At 47.7% G+C, this 9697-nt stretch overlaps 1 non-coding gene across 1 annotated transcript; it reads right to left on the bottom strand.

Annotated features, from left to right (window-relative positions):
* Positions 1-404: 404 nt before the first annotated feature.
* On the bottom strand, positions 405-562 carry LOC125772998 (5.8S ribosomal RNA). Its single transcript, XR_007419814.1, has one exon. It is a non-coding gene; the product is annotated as a 5.8S ribosomal RNA (ribosomal RNA).
* Between the last annotated feature and the right edge of the window lie 9135 nt (positions 563-9697).

Here is a 9697-nt window from a genome sequence, read left to right as displayed (position 1 = left end):
TCCCCTCGGGCATCGATGGGTTAATCATGCACCACTATTATAAAACCCTTTGACGTTTTCCCCCAAGCACGTTGATCCAGTATTACGACGGATACGGTCAACGAATTCTTGGACATCAAAGAGGTTTTCGATTGAATTTCCCCATGTTTCACAACGTACTCTTAGCGGTATCCTACGATACGTCTCACTCTATTTGTGTGTGTGCGCGTTTACGTGCGTGCGATTTATGCGGTTCACCCCTTTACTTTCAGCGCCCTGCGGTCCCAACAAAGGTCCCGAGCACGCCATTATGCACAGTGTGGAAGCGTGTTTCCCCCACGACACTAGACGGGCTGCTCGCCATAGTGTTCTATTGTGGCACGCTCCACCCTGAAGTTTGGTTTGTTGTATATCAAGGAATTGATAGGCACTCAAGAATGTGTGCATCGGCCGGGTTTAATCGTCCGACGCGCAATATGCGTTCAACTTATCGGTGTTCATGTGTCCTGCAGTTCACATTGTGACGCGCATTTAGCTGCGGTCTTCATCGATCCATGAGCCGAGTGATCCCCTGCCTAGGGTTTTATAGTAAGGTTCCCAATGTAACACAATCCCGGTGGTACGTCCAAAGACTAACTTTCTGACTAAGTTGTCTTTATTACCCAATAGTCCCAGGCCTTGTGACTTGTGGCTCATGTCTACGCCCATGGCCACCATTCGCTAAGATAGTTTTGAAGTCACTTTGAAGGCCCAGGAACAACTCTCTTAGCACATCGGTTAACCTGGCGCCGCAGTCAACTCATGTGCTTGGATCGGATCGAGCTATTGAGTATTGGGCCTGCATACTCGCTCATCCGTATCCTTTGCGTACCGCCCCATGGCCCTTGTATGTCTGCACCACAGTTCCTGTTCGTTCCGTGCCTATGGCCGGATACGTATTGCACATCGGTATACCTGTCGCTACTCAGGCAACTCGTGTGCGTGGATTGGATCGAGAACATGGTGTGTGCCCCATGTTATAATTGATAGTCCATATCCACTTTATAGGTTAAAGTCATAAGTTGTGATTGCACAACCATTCTTCATAAGAGTTTAATCACTCTTCAACTAACTTTCGTTCTGGTGTCTTGGTATCAAATCGCGTAAGACACAAGATTCTACTGGCCAAATAGAATCTAGCACATTGGTTAACCTGGCGCCGCAGTCAACTCATGTGCTTGGATCGGATCGAGCTATTGAGTATTGGGCCTGCATACTCGCTCATCCGTATCCTTTGCGTACCGCCCCATGGCCCCGTCCTTAGAGTTAATGACTAGTAGGCTTAACTCTTTGTATGTCTGCACCACAGTTCCCGTTCGTTCCGTGCCGTGGCCGGATACGTATTGCACATCGGTATACCTGTCGCTACTCAGGCAACTCGTGTGCGTGGATTGGATCGAGCTCATGGGGTGTGTAGAGATTCCATGTTATAATTGCAAGTCCATATCCACTTTATAGGTTAAAGTCATAAGTTGTGATTGCACAACCATACTTCATAAGAGTTTAATAACTCTTCAACTAACTTTCGTTCTGGTGTCTTGGTATCAAATCGCATAAGACACAAGATTCTACTGGCCAAATAGAATCTAGCACATTGGTTAACCTGGCGCCGCAGTCAACTCATGTGCTTGGATCGGATCGAGCTATTGAGTATTGGGCCTGCATACTCGCTCATCCGTATCCTTTGCGTACCGCCCCATGGCCCCGTCCTTAGAGTTAATGACTAATAGGCTTAACTCTTTGTATGTCTGCACCACAGTTCCCGTTCGTTCCGTGCCGTGGCCGGATACGTATTGCACAACAGTAGATACCATCACCTGACGTATCTAACACACCACTATTGTAACTCGTCGTCGAAGGACCTTTCAAGTGCCTGATGGCCAGGGGAGCTCTTACACGGCACGGAGACACAGTGATGCTCGCCCATCACAGTGTACAACGATCGAGTTTGCTTAAGTGTCTGGGTACCTACACACCAGACACAATGCAATGGCCACGGATCCACACAAGGCACATCACATGCAGAAAGCTTCACCAGATTATGACACATACCACACTCTTGTAACTCGTCGTCGAAGGGGCGTTCAAAGTGCCTTACGGCTAGGGGAGATCTAGCACGGCACGGAGACACAGTGATGGTTGCCCATCAAAGTGTACAACGATCGAGTTTGCTTTCCGCGCAAGCGTTCTAAGTGTCTGGGTACCTACACACCAGACACAATGCAATGGCCACGGATCCACACAAGGCACATCACATGCAGAAAGCTTCACCAGATTCTGACACATACCACACTCTTGTAACTCGTCGTCGAAGGGGCGTTCAAAGTGCCTTACGGCTAGGGGGGATCTAGCACGGCACGGAGACACAGTGATGGTCACCCATCAAAGTGTACAACGATCGAGTTTGCTTTCCGCGCAAGCGTTCTAAGTGTCTGGGTATCTAAGCACCAGACACAATGCAATGGCCACGGATCCACACAAGGCACATCACATGCAGAAAGCTTCACCAGATTCTGACACATACCACACACATGCAACTCGTCGTCGAAGGGGCGTTCAAGTGCCTTACGGCTAGGGGAGATCTAGCTCGGCACGGAGACACAGTGATGGTCACCCATCAAAGTGTACAACGAACGAGTTGGCTTTCAACAAATTCTGACACATAGCAAGCGAGCGACCGAGCTACACCGAAGGCAGCCCATGGTTGGTCACTCGCGGACGATCATCAGTAATGATCCTTCCGCAGGTTCACCTACGGAAACCTTGTTACGACTTTTACTTCCTCTAAATCATCAAGTTCGGTCAACTTCAGCCATGCCAGCTGCAGCTCACGAAGGAACCGCGGAAGGTAAGCCTCCAGAAACCTCACTAAATAATCCATCGGTAGTAGCGACGGGCGGTGTGTACAAAGGGCAGGGACGTAATCAGCACTAGCTAATGACTAGTGCTTACTAGAAATTCCAGGTTCATGGGGACCGTTGCAGTCCCCAATCCCGACTAGATGGGCATTTTAGTGATTTCCCGTTCCTCTCGGAATGGGGGCGCCTATTGGCGAGAACACGCTGCGACCCACATTGTAGCACGCGTGCAGCCCAGAACATCTAAGGGCATCACGGACCTGTTATCGCTCATTCTCAGCTTGCTAAACACAAGTTGTCCCGCTAAGCAGGGCAAACGTAGCCGACGACCGCCCGTGAAGGCGCCGCCCGGCTGTAACGTCAGGTGCGCCCGGAGGCGCACTGCTGACAGCGTTCTAGTTAGCATGTTTGAGTCACGTTCGTTATCGGAATTAACCAGACAAATCATTCCACGAACTAAGAACGGCCATGCACCACTACCCTTAAATTTGAGAAAGAGCTATCAATCTGTCTTACCTCGATAAGTTTGGACCTGGTAAATTTTCCCGTGTTGAGTCAAATTAAGCCGCAAGCTCCACTTCTTGTGGTGCCCTTCCGTCAATTCCTTTAAGTTTCAACTTTGCAACCATACTTCCCCCGGAACCCGATTTTGGTTTCCCGGAAGCGACTGAGAGCACCGAATAGGGGTAGCGTCTCCCAATTGCTAATTGGCATCGTTTACGGTTAGAACTAGGGCGGTATCTAATCGCCTTCGATCCTCTAACTTTCGTTCTTGATTAAAGAAAGCATCCATGGCAAACGCTTTCGCTTCAGTTGGTCCTACGACGGTCTACGAATTTCACCTCTCGCGCCGTAATACCAATGCCCCCAACTACTTCTGTTAATCATTACCTCTAGGTTTCTGACAAACCAACGAAATCGTATAAACCGAGGTCATATTCCATTATTCCATGCAAGATTATTCTCGGCCAACGCCAACCCCACGGGGGGGCCGGACGCTTTGTCTTAGCCTGCTTTGAGCACTCTAATTTGTTCAAGGTAAATGTGAGTATCTTGAGCACCATGAGGAGCCCGTGCCGGAGTTAACCGGTAGCACGGTACTCGTTCACAGAGTAACGCCCAAGTACACCATTGTGAGTCGCAGCCGTGAGCGCGCGCACGAACGGCCCCGGCGTGTAACCGGGCGCCCGTGGCGGTCACGTGTCTGGACGGGCAATCAACTTCGAACGTTTTAACCGCAACAACTTTAATATACGCTAGTGGAGCTGGAATTACCGCGGCTGCTGGCACCAGACTTGCCCTCCACTTGATCCTTGTTGAAGGATTTATACTCAACTCATTCCAATTATGGACCATCGTTAGAGAGGTCCATATTGTTATTTCTCGTCACTACCTCCCCGTACTGGGATTGGGTAATTTACGCGCCTGCTGCCTTCCTTGGATGTGGTAGCCATTTCTCAGGCTCCCTCTCCGGAATCGAACCCTGATTCCCCGTTACCCGTCGCAACCATGGTAGTCCTCTACACTACCATCAATAGTTGATAGGGCAGACATTTGAAAGATCTGTCGTCAGTCGACAAGCGACCATACGATCTGCGTCCTTATCCAGACTTCAACTCAAGCCGCCCGGAGGCGATTGGTTTAACTAATAAGTGCACCAGTTCAGCTACCCGCGAGGGCAACAGTCCCGGCATGTTGCATGTATTAGCTCTGGATTTTCCACAGTTATCCAAGTAACTAGTGGTAGGATGATCTTGTGAATTATAGCTGTTATACTGAGCCTTATGCGGTTTCACATTCATTTATGTTTGTACTTAGACATGCATGGCTTAACCTTTGAGACAAGCGTATATTACTGGTAGGATCAACCAGAATTCGTTCCACTACAGACACACACTCGCTTAGTGGGAAATAAATTTCCACACAACTCTCTCTCTCTAGAACCATATGGAATGGCTCTTTGGTGTTGGGTAAGGCACCAATTTGTTGGGGTGTAACGGTCACCACCAACTTTAAGTTTGTTAGGGCACAACGGAAACCACTAACTAAACTTTAGGAAACTAAATTTCCTCACACATTATCTCTCACCATATTAGCACTAGGTGCTATCCACGATTGTACAACGTTTCAACTCTTGAATCGACCGTAGGGCCGCGGAATTGCTTCCGGGCCCCTATTCTCGCTATTAATTGTTCATCTCTTTCAATACATCGAGTTCGTTCCATTGGGTAGTTCGCATGGCGAACGTTTTGATGCAGCCCCCTGGGGGACCACGGCACTTTACACCGGGTATGGTGTATGCGCAACCTACAGATAACAATAAACCCCTTATGCGTGTGTAAACCGATGTTGGGCTGCTCAACATCTTTCATGGTTACATCACTTGCACCAGAACCCACGGTGCCGATTTGGTAATATGTTGTACATTTACTCTCAAGATGTACGCTTCGGCCCCTTATTCAGGGGCTCAAGCTATTACCAGCAAGAACAATCCTCATCCAGACTTGAACTCGAAACACCCGCAGGCGAACGGTTTAACTAATAAGTGCACCAGTCTTGAATCCATGCGTCGGTGGAAACAATGCCGGCGTGTTGCATGTATTAGCTCTGAACTTAGCGAGTGATTGCCTTGCAGCTGTCATACTGAGCGTAGAGCGTGATTATCGCTCACTTGAACCATGTTGAATGGCTCTTTGGTGTAGGGTAAGGCACCAATTTGTTGGGGCGTAACGGTCACCACCAACTTAAGACTTGCTTATAGGTATTTCAACGTTTTCAACTCTTAAATCGACCGTGTTTCATTATCATCTCTTCTTCTTATTAAATGCATAGAGTTCGTTCCATTGGGTAGTTCGCGTGGCGAACGGTTTGATGCAGCCCCCCGGGGGGGACCACGGCACTTTACACCGGCATGGTGTATGCGCAACCTACAGATCACCAATATATTTGTGATCGATAATGCACACTTCTTACACGACTGACCAGTCGACAGCGCTGCCTTCCTATTATGCGTGTGTAAACCGATGTTGGGCTGCTCAACATCTTTCACGGTTACATCACTTGCACCCGAACCCATGGTGCCGATTTGGTAATATGTTGTACATGGTCTCAAGATGTACGCTTCGACCCCTTATTCAGGGGCTCAAGCTATTACCAGCACCAGCAAGATCAATCCTCATCCAGACTTGAACTCGAAACACCCGGAGGCGAACGGTTTAACTAATAAGTGCACCAGTCTTGAATCCATGCGTCGGTGGAAACAATGCCGGCATGTTGCATGTATTAGCTCTGAACATAGCGAGTGATTGCCTTGTAGCTGTCGAACTGAGCGTAGAATGTGATTATCGCTCACTTGAAAGGGTCAAGCCCTTTCGAGTCGTCCGGTTTTTACGCCAGACGACTCGGTTCACCATCTTTCGGGATACAAGTTGACTAAGTGGTACCACTACACTTATCAACTTTCGATTTGGTAATCCTCATCCAGCTTCCTTTCTGGAGGTCCCGAGGATTACCAATTGGGCTGTCATACTGAGCTCATATATTGGAGATCGATAATGCACACTTCTTACACGACTGACCAGTCGACAGCGCTGCCTTCCTATTATGCGTGTGTAAACCGATGTTGGGCTGCTCAACATCTTTCACGGTTACATCACTTGCACCAGAACCCACGGTGCCGATTTGGTAATATGTTGTACATTACTCAAGATGTACGCTTCGGCCCCTTATTCAGGGGCTCAAGCTATTACCAGCAAGAACAATCCTCATCCAGACTTGAACTCGAAACACCCGGAGGCGAACGGTTTTAACTAATAAGTTGCACCAGTCTTGAATCCATGCGTCGGTGGAAACAATGCCGGCGTGTTGCATGTATTAGCTCTGAACTTAGCGAGTGATTGCCTTGCAGCTGTCATACTGAGCGTAGAGCGTGATTATCGCTCACTTGAACCATGTTGAATGGCTCTTTGGTGTAGGGGTAAGGCACCAATTTGTTGGGGCGTAACGGTCACCACCAACTTAAGACTTGCTTATAGGTATTTCAACGTTTTCAACTCTTAAATCGACCGTGTTTCATTATCATCTCTTCTTCTTATTAAATGCATAGAGTTCGTTCCATTGGGTAGTTCGCGTGGCGAACGGTTTGATGCAGCCCCCCGGGGGGGGACCACGGCACTTTACACCGGGCATGGTGTATGCGCAACCTACAGATCACCAATATATTTGTGATCGATAATGCACACTTCTTACACGACTGACCAGTCGACAGCGCTTGCCTTCCTATTATGCGTGTGTAAACCGATGTTGGGCTGCTCAACATCTTTCACGGTTACATCACTTGCACCCGAACCCATGGTGCCGATTTGGTAATATGTTGTACATGGTCTCAAGATGTACGCTTCGACCCCTTATTCAGGGGCTCAAGCTATTACCAGCAAGAACAATCCTCATCCAGACTTGAACTCGAAACACCCGGAGGCGAACGGTTTAACTAATAAGTGCACCAGTCTTGAATCCATGCGTCGGTGGAAACAATGCCGGCATGTTGCATGTATTAGCTCTGAACATAGCGAGTGATTGCCTTGTAGCTGTCGAACTGAGGCGTAGAAATGTGATTATCGCTCACTTGAAAGGGTCAAGCCCTTTCGAGTCGTCCGGTTTTTTACGCCAGACGACTCGGTTCACCATCTTTCGGGGAAGGGACCGTCTCGGTCGCAAGCTGCTCCGGTCCCTAAACAACCTGCGACAAATGATAGGAAATGCCGACATCAACACGTGTTCAGTTTGGTTTATCGCTCATAGGTCTTTTTGACCATCGATCCCTGATTATAACTCTCAATTAAACAGTCAGGAGAGTAAGGCATGCCCATCGATATCTCATCGACAGGCGATACCGCAAGAACGGCCAAACGACACATCAGGTGATCGATTATTGCTACGACTTTTGCTTAATCGTTTCCACTCCTTAGAGAAAGAAACCCCCGGGGACCGTCTCGGTCGCAAGCTGCTCCGGTCCCTAAACAACCTGCGACAAATGATAGGAAATGCCGACATCAATACGTTGTTCAGTTTGGTTTATCGCTCATTGGTCTGTTTGACCATCGATCCCTGATTAAACTCTCAGTAATCCAGTCGGGAGAGTAAGGCATGCCCATCGATATCTCATCGACAGGCGATACCGCTTGAACGGCCAACGACACATCAGAGGATCGTATCTTGCTACAAACTTTTGCTTAATCGTTTCTTCTCCTTGGAGAAAGAAACCCCCGGGGACCGTCTCGGCCGCAAGCTGCTCCGGTCCCTAAACAACCTGCGGCATCAAATGATAGGAAAAGCCGACATCAATACGTGTTCAGTTTGGTTTATCGCTCATTGGTCTTGTTTGACCATCGATCCCTGATTAATACTCTCAATTAGAAGGTCGGTAGAGTAAGGCATGCCCATCGATATCTCATCGACAGGCGATACCGCATGAACGGCCAACGACACATCAGAGGATCGTATCTTGCTACAACTCTTGCTTAATAGTTTCCACTCCTTGGAGAAAGAAACCCCCGGGGACCGTCTCGGCCGCAAGTTGCTCCGGTCCCTAAACAACCTGCGGCATCAAATGATAGGAAAAGCCGACATCAATACGTGTTCAGTTTGGTTTATCGCTCATAGGTCTGTTTGACCATCGATCCTAGAATTCAACTTTCGAGTAAGGCATGCCCGTCGATATCTCATCTATAGGCGATGCCGGTAGAACGGCCAACGACACACATCTAGGATCGCATTTACTCTTCCTTGGATGGATAACCAATACCCTAGGACCGTTTCATCGCGAGCTGCTCCGGTCCTCAAACAACTCGCGAACCACCGATAGGATGATATTAGGAATGCCGACTTTCATCCTTTAACTCTCAGTTCTGCTTACCAAAACATAGGTACTTGGACCTTAAAGACCACTATTTGTTCCCCGATCGGGGGCAATCGCAACGTCTATCCATCATCAACATCGTTTCACTCATTCCGAACCACCAAATTGGACAGACAGTACCCGATTGCTTCAACTTCGCAAATTGTATGGTAAGTTCTACTAATTTCACATCTTACCATCGACTAATAGTGCATAAATCCACTTGGAAATCACTTTTCCTTGGTCCTCGGACCTTCTACGACAACGTCCAACAAATATCCGAAGTCGTTTCCCAACTTAGACCAAGCATTTCGTATCTTTACTTCTAATCGATTTTTTCTCGCATAATTGACGATCAAAATCTAAAAACCACATTTTGAGCCAGAAGCAGTCGTCCGATCGTCCTGGGGGTAGTCTCAATCGATTTAGAAGGGTCCAATTCATAAAGATACATACTCAGTCAAAATCATGCTTCTGGCTCACCTACCCCCTATATAGTAAACGAAAGCGTACAGGCGTGGAAAACGTGCCATTTTTCTCCATCACGGACTTTTTTTTTCTCGTTGCACCGACTCTAGTAAAAAAGTGAAATTTTTTACTAGTTACCAACTTTTGCAAATTATCATCGGATATCACTTTTTATGGTCTATAGTAAGTTCTTATCACGTTTTAGTAGTTTTTGAAAAAAAATTTTTTTGAACTTTTCAAAATTTTTCAAAACAAAGTTTTTGTAGGCGGTTTTGTGTATGGAGGGTTACTAGTCTCGGGGTCACTGTTTGACCGAAAAACCACTATATATCATTCGAAAGGTAATTTCAAGGGCTACAAAAAATTGTTCTACGGCACCCCCCTCCGACGTCTAGTATTCGAGTTATTGGCCAAAAACCATCACTTGAGCGATTTTTCGTTCAGGGTACCCGACTCT

This window comes from Anopheles funestus (assembly GCF_943734845.2).
Source record: "Anopheles funestus chromosome X unlocalized genomic scaffold, idAnoFuneDA-416_04 X_unloc_169, whole genome shotgun sequence".
Classification (NCBI taxonomy): domain Eukaryota; kingdom Metazoa; phylum Arthropoda; class Insecta; order Diptera; family Culicidae; genus Anopheles; species Anopheles funestus.
Note: the sequence above shows the minus strand (reverse complement) of the source record. Positions and strands in the feature narration are given on the sequence as shown.